Below are 19087 nucleotides of genomic sequence, written 5' to 3'. Positions count from 1 at the left end.
ATGGTATATGTGACTGTGGTTTAACGGAGAGACACTGGCAGGAGTAACTATGACTCTCTTAAGGTAGGCAAACGCCTCGTCAATAGGCGAAATACATCGGCAAAGTCGAAAAGCTCCCGGCAGGAGTACTGTGAAAGTCTTTATGTCAATAGATATTAGCGTATCGCTTCAGGAGAATTGGCCAGAGTAAGCTTGTAGATGTGCCTGTTGTAAAATGGGGAGCAACAGCTAGGGGTAACTATGACTCTCTTAAGGTAACCAAATGCCTCGTCAACAGGCGAAATACATCGGCAAACTCGAGAGCTCCCGGCATTAGTACTGTGAAATTCTTTAGGTTGACCGATAATGGCGTATCGCTTCAGGTGAACTGGCCAGAATAAGATTGAAAATGTGACTGTGGTAAAACGGGGAGCAACTGACAGGAGTAACTATGACTCTCTTAAGGTAGCCAAATGGTTCGTCAACAGGCGAAATACATTGGTAAACTGGAGGAACCCCTAGCATGAGTACTGTGAAAGTCATAATTTCGACAAATAATGGCGTATCGCGTCTGGTGAAAGCGGCAGAGGAAAATCGTAGATGTGACTGTGGTTTAACGGGGAGCAACTGACAGGAGTAACTATGACTCTCTTAAGGTAGCCAAATGCCTCGTCAAGTGGCGTATCGCTTCAGGTGAACTGGCCAGAATAAGATTGAAAATGTGACTGTGGTAAAACGGGGAGCAACTGACAGGAGTAAGTATGACTCTCTTAAGGTAGCCAAATGCCTCGTCAACAGGCGAAATACATTGGTAAACTGGAGGAGCCCCTAGCAGGAGTACTTTGAAAGTCATGATGTCGACAAATAATGGCGTATCGCGTCTGGTGAAAGGGGCAGAGGAAAATGGTATATGTGACTGTGGTTTAACGGAGAGACACTGGCAGGAGTAACTATGACTCTCTTAAGGTAGGCAAATGCCTCGTCAATAGGCGAAATACATCGGCAAAGTCGAAAAGCTCCCGGCAGGAGTACTGTGAAAGTCTTTATGTCAATAGATATTAGCGTATCGCTTCAGGAGAATTGGCCAGAGTAAGCTTGTAGATGTGCCTGTTGTAAAATGGGGAGCAACAGCAAGGGGTAACTATGACTCTCTTAAGGTAACCAAATGCCTCGTCAACAGGCGAAATACATCGGCAAACTCGAGAGCTCCCGGCATTAGTACTGTGAAATTCTTTAGGTTGACCGATAATGGCGTATCGCTTCAGGTGAACTGGCCAGAATAAGATTGAAAATGTGACTGTGGTAAAACGGGGAGCAACTGACAGGAGTAACTATGACTCTCTTAAGGTAGCCAAATGGTTCGTCAACAGGCGAAATACATTGGTAAACTGGAGGAACCCCTAGCATGAGTACTGTGAAAGTCATAATTTCGACAAATAATGGCGTATCGCGTCTGGTGAAAGCGGCAGAGGAAAATCGTAGATGTGACTGTGGTTTAACGGGGAGCAACTGACAGGAGTAACTATGACTCTCTTAAGGTAGCCAAATGCCTCGTCAAGTGGCGTATCGCTTCAGGTGAACTGGCCAGAATAAGATTGAAAATGTGACTGTGGTAAAACGGGGAGCAACTGACAGGAGTAAGTATGCCTCTCTTAAGGTAGCCAAATGCCTCGTCAACAGGCGAAATACATAGGTAAACTGGAGGAGCCCCTAGCAGGAGTACTTTGAAAGTCATGATGTCGACAAATAATGGCGTATCGCGTCTGGTGAAAGGGGCAGAGGAAAATGGTATATGTGACTGTGGTTTAACGGAGAGACACTGGCAGGAGTAACTATGACTCTCTTAAGGTAGGCAAACGCCTCGTCAATAGGCGAAATACATCGGCAAAGTCGAAAAGCTCCCGGCAGGAGTACTGTGAAAGTCTTTATGTCAATAGATATTAGCGTATCGCTTCAGGAGAATTGGCCAGAGTAAGCTTGTAGATGTGCCTGTTGTAAAATGGGGAGCAACAGCAAGGGGTAACTATGACTCTCTTAAGGTAACCAAATGCCTCGTCAACAGGCGAAATACATCGGCAAACTCGAGAGCTCCCGGCATTAGTACTGTGAAATTCTTTAGGTTGACCGATAATGGCGTATCGCTTCAGGTGAACTGGCCAGAATAAGATTGAAAATGTGACTGTGGTAAAACGGGGAGCAACTGACAGGAGTAACTATGACTCTCTTAAGGTAGCCAAATGGTTCGTCAACAGGCGAAATACATTGGTAAACTGGAGGAACCCCTAGCATGAGTACTGTGAAAGTCATAATTTCGACAAATAATGGCGTATCGCGTCTGGTGAAAGCGGCAGAGGAAAATCGAAGATGTGACTGTGGTTTAACGGGGAGCAACTGACAGGAGTAACTATGACTCTCTTAAGGTAGCCAAATGCCTCGTCAAGTGGCGTATCGCTTTGGGTGAACTGGCCAGAATAAGATTGAAAATGTGACTGTGGTAAAACGGGGAGCAACTGACAGGAGTAAGTATGACTCTCTTAAGGTAGCCAAATGGTTCGTCAACAGGCGAAATACATTGGTAAACTGGAGGAACCCCTAGCAGGAGTACTGTGAAAGTCATAATTTCGACAAATAATGGCGTATCGCGTCTGGTGAAAGCGGCAGAGGAAAATCGTAGATGTGACTGTGGTTTAATGGGGAGCAACTGACAGGAGTAACTATGACTCTCTTAAGGTAGCCAAACGCCTCGTCAAGTGGCGTATCGCTTCAGGTGAACTGGCCAGAATAAGATTGAAAATGTGACTGTGGTAAAACGGGGAGCAACTGACAGGAGTAAGTATGACTCTCTTAAGGTAGCCAAATGCCTCGTCAACAGGCGAAATACATTGGTAAACTGGAGGAGCCCCTAGCAGGAGTACTTTGAAAGTCATGATGTCGACAAATAATGGCGTATCGCGTCTGGTGAAAGGGGCAGAGGAAAATGGTATATGTGACTGTGGTTTAACGGAGAGACACTGGCAGGAGTAACTATGACTCTCTTAAGGTAGGCAAACGCCTCGTCAATAGGCGAAATACATCGGCAAAGTCGAAAAGCTCCCGGCAGGAGTACTGTGAAAGTCTTTATGTCAATAGATATTAGCGTATCGCTTCAGGAGAATTAGCCAGAGTAAGCTTGTAGATGTGCCTGTTGTAAAATGGGGAGCAACAGCAAGGGGTAACTATGACTCTCTTAAGGTAACCAAATGCCTCGTCAACAGGCGAAATACATCGGCAAACTCGAGAGCTCCCGGCATTAGTACTGTGGAATTCTTTAGGTTGACCGATAATGGCGTATCGCTTCAGGTGAACTGGCCAGAATAAGATTGAAAATGTGACTGTGGTAAAACGGGGAGCAACTGACAGGAGTAACTATGACTCTGTTAAGGTAGCCAAATGGTTCGTCAACAGGCGAAATACATTGGTAAACTGGAGGAACCCCTAGCAGGAGTACTGTGAAAGTCATAATTTCGACAAATAATGGCGTATCGCGTCTGGTGAAAGCGGCAGAGGAAAATCGTAGATGTGACTGTGGTTTAACGGGGAGCAACTGACAGGAGTAACTATGACTCTCTTAAGGTAGCCAAATGCCTCGTCAAGTGGCGTATCGCTTTGGGTGAACTGGCCAGAATAAGATTGAAAATGTGACTGTGGTAAAACGGGGAGCAACTGACAGGAGTAACTATGACTCTCTTAAGGTAGCCAAATGCCTCGTCAACAGGCGAAATACATTGGTAAACTGGAGGAGCCCCTAGCAGGAGTACTTTGAAAGTCATGATGTCGACAAATAATGGCGTATCGCGTCTGGTGAAAGGGGCAGAGGAAAATGGTATATGTGACTGTGGTTTAACGGAGAGACACTGGCAGGAGTAACTATGACTCTCTTAAGGTAGGCAAACGCCTCGTCAATAGGCGAAATACATCGGCAAAGTCGAAAAGCTCCCGGCAGGAGTACTGTGAAAGTCTTTATGTCAATAGATATTAGCGTATCGCTTCAGGAGAATTGGCCAGAGTAAGCATGTAGATGTGCCTGTTGTAAAATGGGGAGCAACAGCAAGGGGTAACTATGACTCTCTTAAGGTAACCAAATGCCTCGTCAACAGGCGAAATACATCGGCAAACTCGAGAGCTCCCGGCATTAGTACTGTGAAATTCTTTAGGTTGACCGATAATGGCGTATCGCTTCAGGTGAACTGGCCAGAATAAGATTGAAAATGTGACTGTGGTAAAACGGGGAGCAACTGACAGGAGTAACTATGACTCTCTTAAGGTAGCCAAATGGTTCGTCAACAGGCGAAATACATTGGTAAACTGGAGGAACCCCTAGCATGAGTACTGTGAAAGTCATAATTTCGACAAATAATGGCGTATCGCGTCTGGTGAAAGCGGCAGAGGAAAATCGTAGATGTGACTGTGGTTTAACGGGGAGCAACTGACAGGAGTAACTATGACTCTCTTAAGGTAGCCAAATGCCTCGTCAAGTGGCGTATCGCTTCAGGTGAACTGGCCAGAATAAGATTGAAAATGTGACTGTGGTAAAACGGGGAGCAACTGACAGGAGTAAGTATGCCTCTCTTAAGGTAGCCAAATGCCTCGTCAACAGGCGAAATACATTGGTAAACTGGAGGAGCCCCTAGCAGGAGTACTTTGAAAGTCATGATGTCGACAAATAATGGCGTATCGCGTCTGGTGAAAGGGGCAGAGGAAAATGGTATATGTGACTGTGGTTTAACGGAGAGACACTGGCAGGAGTAACTATGACTCTCTTAAGGTAGGCAAACGCCTCGTCAATAGGCGAAATACATCGGCAAAGTCGAAAAGCTCCCGGCAGGAGTACTGTGAAAGTCTTTATGTCAATAGATATTAGCGTATCGCTTCAGGAGAATTAGCCAGAGTAAGCTTGTAGATGTGCCTGTTGTAAAATGGGGAGCAACAGCAAGGGGTAACTATGACTCTCTTAAGGTAACCAAATGCCTCGTCAACAGGCGAAATACATCGGCAAACTCGAGAGCTCCCGGCATTAGTACTGTGGAATTCTTTAGGTTGACCGATAATGGCGTATCGCTTCAGGTGAACTGACCAGAATAAGATTGAAAATGTGACTGTGGTAAAACGGGGAGCAACTGACAGGAGTAACTATGACTCTGTTAAGGTAGCCAAATGGTTCGTCAACAGGCGAAATACATTGGTAAACTGGAGGAACCCCTAGCAGGAGTACTGTGAAAGTCATAATTTCGACAAATAATGGCGTATCGCGTCTGGTGAAAGCGGCAGAGGAAAATCGTAGATGTGACTGTGGTTTAACGGGGAGCAACTGACAGGAGTAACTATGACTCTCTTAAGGTAGCCAAATGCCTCGTCAAGTGGCGTATCGCTTTGGGTGAACTGGCCAGAATAAGATTGAAAATGTGACTGTGGTAAAACGGGGAGCAACTGACAGGAGTAACTATGACTCTCTTAAGGTAGCCAAATGGTTCGTCAACAGGCGAAATACATTGGTAAACTGGAGGAACCCCTAGCAGGAGTACTGTGAAAGTCATAATTTCGACAAATAATGGCGTATCGCGTCTGGTGAAAGCGGCAGAGGAAAATCGTAGATGTGACTGTGGTTTAATGGGGAGCAACTGACAGGAGTTACTATGACTCTCTTAAGGTAGCCAAATGCCTCGTCAAGTGGCGTATCGCTTCAGGTGAACTGGCCAGAATAAGATTGAAAATGTGACTGTGGTAAAACGGGGAGCAACTGACAGGAGTAAGTATGACTCTCTTAAGGTAGCCAAATGCCTCGTCAACAGGCGAAATACATTGGTAAACTGGAGGAGCCCCTAGCAGGAGTACTTTGAAAGTCATGATGTCGACAAATAATGGCGTATCGCGTCTGGTGAAAGGGGCAGAGGAAAATGGTATATGTGACTGTGGTTTAACGGAGAGACACTGGCAGGAGTAACTATGACTCTCTTAAGGTAGGCAAACGCCTCGTCAATAGGCGAAATACATCGGCAAAGTCGAAAAGCTCCCGGCAGGAGTACTGTGAAAGTCTTTATGTCAATAGATATTAGCGTATCGCTTCAGGAGAATTAGCCAGAGTAAGCTTGTAGATGTGCCTGTTGTAAAATGGGGAGCAACAGCAAGGGGTAACTATGACTCTCTTAAGGTAACCAAATGCCTCGTCAACAGGCGAAATACATCGGCAAACTCGAGAGCTCCCGGCATTAGTACTGTGGAATTCTTTAGGTTGACCGATAATGGCGTATCGCTTCAGGTGAACTGACCAGAATAAGATTGAAAATGTGACTGTGGTAAAACGGGGAGCAACTGACAGGAGTAACTATGACTCTGTTAAGGTAGCCAAATGGTTCGTCAACAGGCGAAATACATTGGTAAACTGGAGGAACCCCTAGCAGGAGTACTGTGAAAGTCATAATTTCGACAAATAATGGCGTATCGCGTCTGGTGAAAGCGGCAGAGGAAAATCGTAGATGTGACTGTGGTTTAACGGGGAGCAACTGACAGGAGTAACTATGACTCTCTTAAGGTAGCCAAATGCCTCGTCAAGTGGCGTATCGCTTCAGGTGAACTGGCCAGAATAAGATTGAAAATGTGACTGTGGTAAAACGGGGAGCAACTGACAGGAGTAAGTATGACTCTCTTAAGGTAGCCAAATGCCTCGTCAACAGGCGAAATACATTGGTAAACTGGAGGAGCCCCTAGCAGGAGTACTTTGAAAGTCATGATGTCGACAAATAATGGCGTATCGCGTCTGGTGAAAGGGGCAGAGGAAAATGGTATATGTGACTGTGGTTTAACGGAGAGACACTGGCAGGAGTAACTATGACTCTCTTAAGGTAGGCAAACGCCTCGTCAATAGGCGAAATACATCGGCAAAGTCGAAAAGCTCCCGGCAGGAGTACTGTGAAAGTCTTAATGTCAATAGATATTAGCGTATCGCTTCAGGAGAATTGGCCAGAGTAAGCTTGTAGATGTGCCTGTTGTAAAATGGGGAGCAACAGCAAGGGGTAACTATGACTCTCTTAAGGTAACCAAATGCCTCGTCAACAGGCGAAATACATCGGCAAACTCGAGAGCTCCCGGCATTAGTACTGTGAAATTCTTTAGGTTGACCGATAATGGCGTATCGCTTCAGGTGAACTGGCCAGAATAAGATTGAAAATGTGACTGTGGTAAAACGGGGAGCAACTGAAAGGAGTAACTATGACTCTCTTAAGGTAGCCAAATGGTTCGTCAACAGGCGAAATACATTGGTAAACTGGAGGAACCCCTAGCATGAGTACTGTGAAAGTCATAATTTCGACAAATAATGGCGTATCGCGTCTGGTGAAAGCGGCAGAGGAAAATCGTAGATGTGACTGTGGTTTAACGGGGAGCAACTGACAGGAGTAACTATGACTCTCTTAAGGTAGCCAAATGCCTCGTCAAGTGGCGTATCGCTTCAGGTGAACTGGCCAGAATAAGATTGAAAATGTGACTGTGGTAAAACGGGGAGCAACTGACAGGAGTAAGTATGACTCTCTTAAGGTAGCCAAATGCCTCGTCAACAGGCGAAATACATTGGTAAACTGGAGGAGCCCCTAGCAGGAGTACTTTGAAAGTCATGATGTCGACAAATAATGGCGTATCGCGTCTGGTGAAAGGGGCAGAGGAAAATGGTATATGTGACTGTGGTTTAACGGAGAGACACTGGCAGGAGTAACTATGACTCTCTTAAGGTAGGCAAACGCCTCGTCAATAGGCGAAATACATCGGCAAAGTCGAAAAGCTCCCGGCAGGAGTACTGTGAAAGTCTTTATGTCAATAGATATTAGCGTATCGCTTCAGGAGAATTGGCCAGAGTAAGCTTGTAGATGTGCCTGTTGTAAAATGGGGAGCAACAGCAAGGGGTAACTATGACTCTCTTAAGGTAACCAAATGCCTCGTCAACAGGCGAAATACATCGGCAAACTCGAGAGCTCCCGGCATTAGTACTGTGAAATTCTTTAGGTTGACCGATAATGGCGTATCACTTCAGGTGAACTGGCCAGAATAAGATTGAAAATGTGACTGTGGTAAAACGGGGAGCAACTGACAGGAGTAACTATGACTCTCTTAAGGTAGCCAAATGGTTCGTCAACAGGCGAAATACATTGGTAAACTGGAGGAACCCCTAGCAGGAGTACTGTGAAAGTCATAATTTCGACAAATAATGGCGTATCGCGTCTGGTGAAAGCGGCAGAGGAAAATCGTAGATGTGACTGTGGTTTAACGGGGAGCAACTGACAGGAGTAACTATGACTCTCTTAAGGTAGCCAAATGCCTCGTCAAGTGGCGTATCGCTTTGGGTGAACTGGCCAGAATAAGATTGAAAATGTGACTGTGGTAAAACGGGGAGCAACTGACAGGAGTAACTATGACTCTCTTAAGGTAGCCAAATGGTTCGTCAACAGGCGAAATACATTGGTAAACTGGAGGAACCCCTAGCAGGAGTACTGTGAAAGTCATAATTTCGACAAATAATGGCGTATCGCGTCTGGTGAAAGCGGCAGAGGAAAATCGTAGATGTGACTGTTTTTTAATGGGGAGCAACTGACAGGAGTTACTATGACTCTCTTAAGGTAGCCAAATGCCTCGTCAAGTGGCGTATCGCTTCAGGTGAACTGGCCAGAATAAGATTGAAAATGTGACTGTGGTAAAACGGGGAGCAACTGACAGGAGTAAGTATGACTCTCTTAAGGTAGCCAAATGCCTCGTCAACAGGCGAAATACATTGGTAAACTGGAGGAGCCCCTAGCAGGAGTACTTTGAAAGTCATGATGTCGACAAATAATGGCGTATCGCGTCTGGTGAAAGGGGCAGAGGAAAATGGTATATGTGACTGTGGTTTAACGGAGAGACACTGGCAGGAGTAACTATGACTCTCTTAAGGTAGGCAAACGCCTCGTCAATAGGCGAAATACATCGGCAAAGTCGAAAAGCTCCCGGCAGGAGTACTGTGAAAGTCTTTATGTCAATAGATATTAGCGTATCGCTTCAGGAGAATTAGCCAGAGTAAGCTTGTAGATGTGCCTGTTGTAAAATGGGGAGCAACAGCAAGGGGTAACTATGACTCTCTTAAGGTAACCAAATGCCTCGTCAACAGGCGAAATACATCGGCAAACTCGAGAGCTCCCGGCATTAGTACTGTGGAATTCTTTAGGTTGACCGATAATGGCGTATCGCTACAGGTGAACTGACCAGAATAAGATTGAAAATGTGACTGTGGTAAAACGGGGAGCAACTGACAGGAGTAACTATGACTCTGTTAAGGTAGCCAAATGGTTCGTCAACAGGCGAAATACATTGGTAAACTGGAGGAACCCCTAGCAGGAGTACTGTGAAAGTCATAATTTCGACAATTAATGGCGTATCGCGTCTGGTGAAAGCGGCAGAGGAAAATCGTAGATGTGACTGTGGTTTAACGGGGAGCAACTGACAGGAGTAACTATGACTCTCTTAAGGTAGCCAAATGCCTCGTCAAGTGGCGTATCGCTTTGGGTGAACTGGCCAGAATAAGATTGAAAATGTGACTGTGGTAAAACGGGGAGCAACTGACAGGAGTAACTATGACTCTCTTAAGGTAGCCAAATGGTTCGTCAACAGGCGAAATACATTGGTAAACTGGAGGAACCCCTAGCAGGAGTACTGTGAAAGTCATAATTTCGACAAATAATGGCGTATCGCGTCTGGTGAAAGCGGCAGAGGAAAATCGTAGATGTGACTGTGGTTTAATGGGGAGCAACTGACAGGAGTTACTATGACTCTCTTAAGGTAGCCAAATGCCTCGTCAAGTGGCGTATCGCTTCAGGTGAACTGGCCAGAATAAGATTCAAAATGTGACTGTGGTAAAACGGGGAGCAACTGACAGGAGTAAGTATGACTCTCTTAAGGTAGCCAAATGCCTCGTCAACAGGCGAAATACATTGGTAAACTGGAGGAGCCCCTAGCAGGAGTACTTTGAAAGTCATGATGTCGACAAATAATGGCGTATCGCGTCTGGTGAAAGGGGCAGAGGAAAATGGTATATGTGACTGTGGTTTAACGGAGAGACACTGGCAGGAGTAACTATGACTCTCTTATGGTAGGCAAACGCCTCGTCAATAGGCGAAATACATCGGCAAAGTCGAAAAGCTCCCGGCAGGAGTACTGTGAAAGTCTTTATGTCAATAGATATTAGCGTATCGCTTCAGGAGAATTAGCCAGAGTAAGCTTGTAGATGTGCCTGTTGTAAAATGGGGAGCAACAGCAAGGGGTAACTATGACTCTCTTAAGGTAACCAAATGCCTCGTCAACAGGCGAAATACATCGGCAAACTCGAGAGCTCCCGGCATTAGTACTGTGGAATTCTTTAGGTTGACCGATAATGGCGTATCGCTTCAGGTGAACTGGCCAGAATAAGATTGAAAATGTGACTGTGGTAAAACGGGGAGCAACTGACAGGAGTAACTATGACTCTGTTAAGGTAGCCAAATGGTTCGTCAACAGGCGAAATACATTGGTAAACTGGAGGAACCCCTAGCAGGAGTACTGTGAAAGTCATAATTTCGACAAATAATGGCGTATCGCGTCTGGTGAAAGCGGCAGAGGAAAATCGTAGATGTGACTGTGGTTTAACGGGGAGCAACTGACAGGAGTAACTATGACTCTCTTAAGGTAGCCAAATGCCTCGTCAAGTGGCGTATCGCTTCAGGTGAACTGGCCAGAATAAGATTGAAAATGTGACTGTGGTAAAACGGGGAGCAACTGACAGGAGTAAGTATGACTCTCTTAAGGTAGCCAAATGCCTCGTCAACAGGCGAAATACATTGGTAAACTGGAGGAGCCCCTAGCAGGAGTACTTTGAAAGTCATGATGTCGACAAATAATGGCGTATCGCGTCTGGTGAAAGGGGCAGAGGAAAATGGTATATGTGACTGTGGTTTAACGGAGAGACACTGGCAGGAGTAACTATGACTCTCTTAAGGTAGGCAAACGCCTCGTCAATAGGCGAAATACATCGGCAAAGTCGAAAAGCTCCCGGCAGGAGTACTGTGAAAGTCTTAATGTCAATAGATATTAGCGTATCGCTTCAGGAGAATTGGCCAGAGTAAGCTTGTAGATGTGCCTGTTGTAAAATGGGGAGCAACAGCAAGGGGTAACTATGACTCTCTTAAGGTAACCAAATGCCTCGTCAACAGGCGAAATACATCGGCAAACTCGAGAGCTCCCGGCATTAGTACTGTGAAATTCTTTAGGTTGACCGATAATGGCGTATCGCTTCAGGTGAACTGGCCAGAATAAGATTGAAAATGTGACTGTGGTAAAACGGGGAGCAACTGAAAGGAGTAACTATGACTCTCTTAAGGTAGCCAAATGGTTCGTCAACAGGCGAAATACATTGGTAAACTGGAGGAACCCCTAGCATGAGTACTGTGAAAGTCATAATTTCGACAAATAATGGCGTATCGCGTCTGGTGAAAGCGGCAGAGGAAAATCGTAGATGTGACTGTGGTTTAACGGGGAGCAACTGACAGGAGTAACTATGACTCTCTTAAGGTAGCCAAATGCCTCGTCAAGTGGCGTATCGCTTCAGGTGAACTGGCCAGAATAAGATTGAAAATGTGACTGTGGTAAAACGGGGAGCAACTGACAGGAGTAAGTATGACTCTCTTAAGGTAGCCAAATGCCTCGTCAACAGGCGAAATACATTGGTAAACTGGAGGAGCCCCTAGCAGGAGTACTTTGAAAGTCATGATGTCGACAAATAATGGCGTATCGCGTCTGGTGAAAGGGGCAGAGGAAAATGGTATATGTGACTGTGGTTTAACGGAGAGACACTGGCAGGAGTAACTATGACTCTCTTAAGGTAGGCAAACGCCTCGTCAATAGGCGAAATACATCGGCAAAGTCGAAAAGCTCCCGGCAGGAGTACTGTGAAAGTCTTTATGTCAATAGATATTAGCGTATCGCTTCAGGAGAATTGGCCAGAGTAAGCTTGTAGATGTGCCTGTTGTAAAATGGGGAGCAACAGCAAGGGGTAACTATGACTCTCTTAAGGTAACCAAATGCCTCGTCAACAGGCGAAATACATCGGCAAACTCGAGAGCTCCCGGCATTAGTACTGTGAAATTCTTTAGGTTCACCGATAATGGCGTATCACTTCAGGTGAACTGGCCAGAATAAGATTGAAAATGTGACTGTGGTAAAACGGGGAGCAACTGACAGGAGTAACTATGACTCTCTTAAGGTAGCCAAATGGTTCGTCAACAGGCGAAATACATTGGTAAACTGGAGGAACCCCTAGCATGAGTACTGTGAAAGTCATAATTTCGACAAATATTGGCGTATCGCGTCTGGTGAAAGCGGCAGAGGAAAATCGTAGATGTGACTGTGGTTTAACGGGGAGCAACTGACAGGAGTAACTATGACTCTCTTAAGGTAGCCAAATGCCTCGTCAAGTGGCGTATCGCTTTGGGTGAACTGGCCAGAATAAGATTGAAAATGTGACTGTGGTAAAACGGGGAGCAACTGACAGGAGTAACTATGACTCTCTTAAGGTAGCCAAATGGTTCGTCAACAGGCGAAATACATTGGTAAACTGGAGGAACCCCTAGCAGGAGTACTGTGAAAGTCATAATTTCGACAAATAATGGCGTATCGCGTCTGGTGAAAGCGGCAGAGGAAAATCGTAGATGTGACTGTGGTTTAATGGGGAGCAACTGACAGGAGTAACTATGACTCTCTTAAGGTAGCCAAACGCCTCGTCAAGTGGCGTATCGCTTCAGGTGAACTGGCCAGAATAAGATTGAAAATGTGACTGTGGTAAAACGGGGAGCAACTGACAGGAGTAAGTATGACTCTCTTAAGGTAGCCAAATGCCTCGTCAACAGGCGAAATACATTGGTAAACTGGAGGAGCCCCTAGCAGGAGTACTTTGAAAGTCATGATGTCGACAAATAATGGCGTATCGCGTCTGGTGAAGGGGGCAGAGGAAAATGGTATATGTGACTGTGGTTTAACGGAGAGACACTGGCAGGAGTAACTATGACTCTCTTAAGGTAGGCAAACGCCTCGTCAATAGGCGAAATACATCGGCAAAGTCGAAAAGCTCCCGGCAGGAGTACTGTGAAAGTCTTTATGTCAATAGATATTAGCGTATCGCTTCAGGAGAATTAGCCAGAGTAAGCTTGTAGATGTGCCTGTTGTAAAATGGGGAGCAACAGCAAGGGGTAACTATGACTCTCTTAAGGTAACCAAATGCCACGTCAACAGGCGAAATACATCGGCAAACTCGAGAGCTCCCGGCATTAGTACTGTGGAATTCTTTAGGTTGACCGATAATGGCGTATCGCTTCAGGTGAACTGACCAGAATAAGATTGAAAATGTGACTGTGGTAAAACGGGGAGCAACTGACAGGAGTAACTATGACTCTGTTAAGGTAGCCAAATGGTTCGTCAACAGGCGAAATACATTGGTAAACTGGAGGAACCCCTAGCAGGAGTACTGTGAAAGTCATAATTTCGACAAAGAATGGCGTATCGCGTCTGGTGAAAGCGGCAGAGGAAAATCGTAGATGTGACTGTGGTTTAACGGGGAGCAACTGACAGGAGTAACTATGACTCTCTTAAGGTAGCCAAATGCCTCGTCAAGTGGCGTATCGCTTTGGGTGAACTGGCCAGAATAAGATTGAAAATGTGACTGTGGTAAAACGGGGAGCAACTGACAGGAGTAACTATGACTCTCTTAAGGTAGCCAAATGGTTCGTCAACAGGCGAAATACATTGGTAAACTGGAGGAACCCCTAGCAGGAGTACTGTGAAAGTCATAATTTCGACAAATAATGGCGTATCGCGTCTGGTGAAAGCGGCAGAGGAAAATCGTAGATGTGACTGTGGTTTAATGGGGAGCAACTGACAGGAGTAACTATGACTCTCTTAAGGTAGCCAAACGCCTCGTCAAGTGGCGTATCGCTTCAGGTGAACTGGCCAGAATAAGATTGAAAATGTGACTGTGGTAAAACGGGGAGCAACTGACAGGAGTAAGTATGACTCTCTTAAGGTAGCCAAATGCCTCGTCAACAGGCGAAATACATTGGTAAACTGGAGGAGCCCCTAGCAGGAGTACTTTGAAAGTCATGATGTCGACAAATAATGGCGTATCGCGTCTGGTGAAGGGGGCAGAGGAAAATGGTATATGTGACTGTGGTTTAACGGAGAGACACTGGCAGGAGTAACTATGACTCTCTTAAGGTAGGCAAACGCCTCGTCAATAGGCGAAATACATCGGCAAAGTCGAAAAGCTCCCGGCAGGAGTACTGTGAAAGTCTTTATGTCAATAGATATTAGCGTATCGCTTCAGGAGAATTAGCCAGAGTAAGCTTGTAGATGTGCCTGTTGTAAAATGGGGAGCAACAGCAAGGGGTAACTATGACTCTCTTAAGGTAACCAAATGCCACGTCAACAGGCGAAATACATCGGCAAACTCGAGAGCTCCCGGCATTAGTACTGTGGAATTCTTTAGGTTGACCGATAATGGCGTATCGCTTCAGGTGAACTGACCAGAATAAGATTGAAAATGTGACTGTGGTAAAACGGGGAGCAACTGACAGGAGTAACTATGACTCTGTTAAGGTAGCCAAATGGTTCGTCAACAGGCGAAATACATTGGTAAACTGGAGGAACCCCTAGCAGGAGTACTGTGAAAGTCATAATTTCGACAAAGAATGGCGTATCGCGTCTGGTGAAAGCGGCAGAGGAAAATCGTAGATGTGACTGTGGTTTAACGGGGAGCAACTGACAGGAGTAACTATGACTCTCTTAAGGTAGCCAAATGCCTCGTCAAGTGGCGTATCGCTTTGGGTGAACTGGCCAGAATAAGATTGAAAATGTGACTGTGGTAAAACGGGGAGCAACTGACAGGAGTAACTATGACTCTCTTAAGGTAGCCAAATGCCTCGTCAACAGGCGAAATACATTGGTAAACTGGAGGAGCCCCTAGCAGGAGTACTTTGAAAGTCATGATGTCGACAAATAATGGCGTATCGCGTCTGGTGAAAGGGGCAGAGGAAAATGGTATATGTGACTGTGGTTTAACGGAGAGACACTGGCAGGAGTAACTATGACTCTCTTAAGGTAGGCAAACGCCTCGTCAATAGGCGAAATACATCGGCAAAGTCGAAAAGCTCCCGGCAGGAGTACTGTGAAAGTCTTTATGTCAATAGATATTAGCGTATCGCTTCAGGAGAATTGGCCAGAGTAAGCTTGTAGATGTGCCTGTTGTAAAATGGGGAGCAACAGCAAGGGGTAACTATGACTATCTTAAGGTAACCAAATGCCTCGTCAACAGGCGAAATACATCGGCAAACTCGAGAGCTCCCGGCATTAGTACTGTGAAATTCTTTAGGTTGACCGATAATGGCGTATCACTGCAGGTGAACTGGCCAGAATAAGATTGAAAATGTGACTGTGGTAAAACGGGGAGCAACTGACAGGAGTAACTATGACTCTCTTAAGGTAGCCAAATGGTTCGTCAACAGGCGAAATACATTGGTAAACTGGAGGAACCCCTAGCATGAGTACTGTGAAAGTCATAATTTCGACAAATAATGGCGTATCGCGTCTGGTGAAAGCGGCAGAGGAAAATCGTAGATGTGACTGTGGTTTAACGGTGAGCAACTGACAGGAGTAACTATGACTCTCTTAAGGTAGCCAAATGCCTCGTCAAGTGGCGTATCGCTTTGGGTGAACTGGCCAGAATAAGATTGAAAATGTGACTGTGGTAAAACGGGGAGCAACTGACAGGAGTAACTATGACTCTCTTAAGGTAGCCAAATGGTTCGTCAACAGGCGAAATACATTGGTAAACTGGAGGAACCCCTAGCAGGAGTACTGTGAAAGTCATAATTTCGACAAATAATGGCGTATCGCGTCTGGTGAAAGCGGCAGAGGAAAATCGTAGATGTGACTGTGGCTTAATGGGGAGCAACTGACAGGAGTTACTATGACTCTCTTAAGGTAGCCAAATGCCTCGTCAAGTGGCGTATCGCTTCAGGTGAACTGGCCAGAATAAGATTGAAAATGTGACTGTGGTAAAACGGGGAGCAACTGACAGGAGTAAGTATGACTCTCTTAAGGTAGCCAAATGCCTCGTCAACAGGCGAAATACATTGGTAAACTGGAGGAGCCCCTAGCAGGAGTACTTTGAAAGTCATGATGTCGACAAATAATGGCGTATCGCGTCTGGTGAAAGGGGCAGAGGAAAATGGTATATGTGACTGTGGTTTAACGGAGAGACACTGGCAGGAGTAACTATGACTCTCTTAAGGTAGGCAAACGCCTCGTCAATAGGCGAAATACATCGGCAAAGTCGAAAAGCTCCCGGCAGGAGTACTGTGAAAGTCTTTATGTCAATAGATATTAGCGTATCGCTTCAGGAGAATTAGCCAGAGTAAGCTTGTAGATGTGCCTGTTGTAAAATGGGGAGCAACAGCAAGGGGTAACTATGACTCTCTTAAGGTAACCAAATGCCTCGTCAACAGGCGAAATACATCGGCAAACTCGAGAGCTCCCGGCATTAGTACTGTGGAATTCTTTAGGTTGACCGATAATGGCGTATCGCTTCAGGTGAACTGGCCAGAATAAGATTGAAAATGTGACTGTGGTAAAACGGGGAGCAACTGACAGGAGTAACTATGACTCTGTTAAGGTAGCCAAATGGTTCGTCAACAGGCGAAATACATTGGTAAACTGGAGGAACCCCTAGCAGGAGTACTGTGAAAGTCATAATTTCGACAAATAATGGCGTATCGCGTCTGGTGAAAGCGGCAGAGGAAAATCGTAGATGTGACTGTGGTTTAACGGGGAGCAACTGACAGGAGTAACTATGACTCTCTTAAGGTAGCCAAATGCCTCGTCAAGTGGCGTATCGCTTCAGGTGAACTGGCCAGAATAAGATTGAAAATGTTACTGTGGTAAAACGGGGAGCAACTGACAGGAGTAAGTATGACTCTCTTAAGGTAGCCAAATGCCTCGTCAACAGGCGAAATACATTGCTAAACTGGAGGAGCCCCTAGCAGGAGTACTTTGAAAGTCATGATGTCGACAAATAATGGCGTATCGCGTCTGGTGAAAGGGGCAGAGGAAAATGGTATATGTGACTGTGGTTTAACGGAGAGACACTGGCAGGAGTAACTATGACTCTCTTAAGGTAGGCAAACGCCTCGTCAATAGGCGAAATACATCGGCAAAGTCGAAAAGCTCCCGGCAGGAGTACTGTGAAAGTCTTAATGTCAATAGATATTAGCGTATCGCTTCAGGAGAATTGGCCAGAGTAAGCTTGTAGATGTGCCTGTTGTAAAATGGGGAGCAACAGCAAGGGGTAACTATGACTCTCTTAAGGTAACCAAATGCCTCGTCAACAGGCGAAATACATCGGCAAACTCGAGAGCTCCCGGCATTAGTACTGTGAAATTCTTTAGGTTGACCGATAATGGCGTATCGCTTCAGGTGAACTGGCCAGAATAAGATTGAAAATGTGACTGTGGTAAAACGGGGAGCAACTGAAAGGAGTAACTATGACTCTCTTAAGGTAGCCAAATGGTTCGTCAACAGGCGAAATACATTGGCAAACTGGAGGAACCCCTAGCATGAGTACTGTGAAAGTCATAATTTCGACAAATAATGGCGTATCGCGTCTGGTGAAAGCGGCAGAGGAAAATCGTAGATGTGACTGTGGTTTAACGGGGAGCAACTGACAGGAGTAACTATGACTCTCTTAAGGTAGCCAAATGCCTCGTCAAGTGGCGTATCGTTTCTGGTGAACTGGCCAGAATAAGATTGAAAATGTGACTGTGGTAAAACGGGGAGCAACTGACAGGAGTAAGTATGACTCTCTTAAGGTAGCCAAATGCCTCGTCAACAGGCGAAATACATTGGTAAACTGGAGGAGCCCCTAGCAGGAGTACTTTGAAAGTCATGATGTCGACAAATAATGGCGTATCGCGTCTGGTGAAAGGGGCAGAGGAAAATGGTATATGTGACTGTGGTTTAACGGAGAGACACTGGCAGGAGTAACTATGACTCTCTTAAGGTAGGCAAACGCCTCGTCAATAGGCGAAATACATCGGCAAAGTCGAAAAGCTCCCGGCAGGAGTACTATGAAAGTCTTTATGTCAATAGATATTAGCGTATCGCTTCAGGAGAATTGGCCAGAGTAAGCTTGTAGATGTGCCTGTTGTAAAATGGGGAGCAACAGCAAGGGGTAACTATGACTCTCTTAAGGTAACCAAATGCCTCGTCAACAGGCGAAATACATCGGCAAACTCGAGAGCTCCCGGCATTAGTACTGTGAAATTCTTTAGGTTGACCGATAATGGCGTATCACTTCAGGTGAACTGGCCAGAATAAGATTGAAAATGTGACTGTGGTAAAACGGGGAGCAACTGACAGGAGTAACTATGACTCTCTTAAGGTAGCCAAATGGTTCGTCAACAGGCGAAATACATTGGTAAACTGGAGGAACCCCTAGCATGAGTACTGTGAAAGTCATAATTTCGACAAATAATGGCGTATCGCGTCTGGTGAAAGCGGCAGAGGAAAATCGTAGATGTGACTGTGGTTTAACGGGGAGCAACTGACAGGAGTAACTATGACTCTCTTAAGGTAGCCAAATGCCTCGTCAAGTGGCGTATCGCTTTGGGTGAACTGGCCAGAATAAGATTGAAAATGTGACTGTGGTAAAACGGGGAGCAACTGACAGGAGTAACTATGACTCTCTTAAGGTAGCCAAATGGTTCGTCAACAGGCGAAATACATTGGTAAACTGGAGGAACCCCTAGCAGGAGTACTGTGAAAGTCATAATTTCGACAAATAATGGCGTATCGCGTCTGGTGAAAGCGGCAGAGGAAAATCGTAGATGTGACTGTGGTTTAATGAGGAGCAACTGACAGGAGTAACTATGGCTCTCTTAAGGTAGCCAAATGCCTCGTCAAGTGGCGTATCGCTTCAGGTGAACTGGCCAGAATAAGATTGAAAATGTGACTGTGGTAAAACGGGGAGCAACTGACA

Source organism: Schistocerca americana, chromosome X (genome assembly GCF_021461395.2).
Source record: "Schistocerca americana isolate TAMUIC-IGC-003095 chromosome X, iqSchAmer2.1, whole genome shotgun sequence".
In the NCBI taxonomy this organism is placed as follows: Eukaryota; Metazoa; Arthropoda; class Insecta; order Orthoptera; family Acrididae; genus Schistocerca; species Schistocerca americana.
Note: the sequence above shows the minus strand (reverse complement) of the source record.